We start from the raw sequence: 2,444 nt of genomic DNA, 5'->3' as shown, positions 1-2,444 counted from the left end.
CCACGGTGAACTGAATACAGAACGAGTGAAGTGAAACGCAAAGATCCAAAGGAGGTAACCTAAGTTCAGAAATGCCAGTGGTTCAACCGTGCCGAACCGAGTTTCACGTAGCGAAAGCTTCAAGCAACTTGCCGCATTGTTCCAAGATGTACTTTTTTTTTAATCGAGGTGTTTGCCATTAGGCATAATGTTAAAAAGAAAGTTATAAGGAGTGTACTTCACTACACGTGCGCGCCTCAGCGCGCTCTCCTTCCTCCATAGCACACAGCTCTGGTTATATATACCCCGTACCTTATGTCACAACTGTGAATTGTATCACGTGACACAATGTGATTACCATGTGACTTTCTTACTGCCTGTGCCGATAACTTCCAATGTAAGAATTCAATGTCAAAGCTCAAGATCAAAGTTCAATATCAAAGTTTAGTGTCAAACGTCACTGTCAAAGATGAAATGTCAATGTCAAAGGTCAAAGGTCGTGGTCGAAGTTTAACGGCCAAGGTGGCCCACTAAGTGGACCGCACGTGGTTAGGTATACGTGCATAGCAAGACTAACCATGACTCATCTGAAGGTCGTCTCAAAGTCATTCGGAGGCTCACGGAGAAAAGCATCCCAGCGATAGTAATGTAGCTTTCGTTACAAAGCTTAACAATGGTGTAGCTAATATGCAATTTGCAAGGCCCGAAAGCTGCTGATATGAAATGTATACGGTCCACGCCAGCATGTCGTTTCAAGCGGCTACTATTGCTTTCCTTTTGTGCTTGCCTTTCACCAATCGAGTTACCATGCCTTTACCATGCGTTTACCGTGCCTTTGCTTTCAGGTCATTTCACGCCAAACTCTAGTGTAGGCGTGAACCGCCCTTGAAGACCGTGAACCATGACAGCAAACGCTTGGAACGAAACCCAGTTTATTCAGTGACGCACACACATATACGCAGAACTGCAGCCCCCTGGCGGTGTTCACATTCAAAAAGGAAACAAGAACTAACTTTACAACATATTCCCTCCCTTTATGTTAAGGTTAGTGAATTAGTGGATTAGTACGTATTACAACATCTCAAAGGATTTACTAATATCAAATGCACATGTACATGTAAACCATTGCAGTTTGAAAAAAAATGATCACAACACAGTCCATTCATGCACTCTTCACCTAGAGTTCACACTGGCCTACATGTAGCCATATCGGTCAGGCGGTCGTCTCTTGCGAGGTGGCAGCACACGGCGCGGAGGGTCCGGCGTTGGAAGCAACGCCTCTGTTGTGTCTTGAGGTGGGTCCGGAGTGTGAAGAACTGGTCCGAGCAATCCTGGAGCGTCAGAAGGCGACCCATGCTGAATGCGGACACACTCACCACTCTCACTGAGGTTCCACGATTGAAGCTTAGACGCAGTGGGTTGGACGGATGGACGCGTTTTGGCCTGGTGAACAGAAGTCTTAGCCAGACCAATGCCCTGTCCAAACAGACAATGGAACTCTTCTCTTAAGTAGCTGGGGAGCCCATCATAACACGGATGCGTTTCTTTTACAGAACATCGTTCTTGGCTACCAGCTGCAGTGGCAGTTGTCTCAAGGCAACAAAGGAAATCAACTCTTAGATTAAGAGCTCTAATCGCATCGATACCGAGAAGCGAAGTGCCCCGATACACGACATAAAACAAAATGAATGCTGTACGAGCCATGTACGTAACCTCAGAGACAAAACATCCATGCACCGGTATGGGCTGTCTTGAATAGTCCAATAACTTAACTAGCGGGGCAGTACAGTGTGCTTTACTGGAGAAATGCTGGTTGAAGAGGCTGTACGACATAATGGAAACTGCTGATCCCGAAACAAACTAAGAATGCTACGCTGGTGTTTCCTACTAAGACATCAATATGGATACCAGGGTGAGTGGATGCGGCCACTACCAGAATGTTTGCAACGTCACTGCGTTCTTCGCTGCTCAGTTCCCGAACAGAAGCAACGCGTCGATCCTTATTGCACACTGACTTGAAATGACCGACCCCGCCGCAGCAATGACAGCGTTTCCCTTTAGCCGGGCAGTGGAACGACGCAGCCGAGTGCTGATTATAACCGCAACGAAAGCAGTGGAAGGGGGCGTTGCTCTTGGTAGCAATGTGCTGTGCACTTGTAGACGCAAAAGCTTGGACGTCTTGAGTAATTTGTTCTAGCTGAGTGGCCACAAGCACAGCACGCGAAAAAGAAAGACTGGAGCCATCGAGCAACAGACGCTCACGGACATGTTGCGAAGAAATGCTAGTCACGAACTGATCACGGAGCGCATCCTCAAGCACGGCGAACGAACAAGCAGCTGCATGCTCACGTAATGCAACACGATACTCGTTGATAGATTCCCCTGGCTGCTGGACGCGTTTGCGAAAACGGTGACGTTCTACGACGATATTGGTTTGGGTGGTAAAATGGTTCCCCAAGGCTGTA

The 2,444-nt window shown here is 47.5% G+C and overlaps 1 pseudogene; it reads right to left on the bottom strand.

Annotated features, from left to right (window-relative positions):
* Nucleotides 1-969: 969 nt before the first annotated feature.
* LOC149329455 (uncharacterized) lies at nucleotides 970-2,431 on the bottom strand (annotated as a pseudogene).
* Between the last annotated feature and the right edge of the window lie 13 nt (nucleotides 2,432-2,444).

The sequence above is a fragment of the Amblyomma mixtum genome, chromosome 9, assembly GCF_055824585.1.
Source record: "Amblyomma mixtum isolate Tamu chromosome 9, ASM5582458v1, whole genome shotgun sequence".
In the NCBI taxonomy this organism is placed as follows: domain Eukaryota; kingdom Metazoa; phylum Arthropoda; class Arachnida; order Ixodida; family Ixodidae; genus Amblyomma; species Amblyomma mixtum.
The sequence above is the reverse complement of the archived record's forward strand: the minus strand, read 5'-3'. Positions and strand labels throughout refer to the sequence as shown.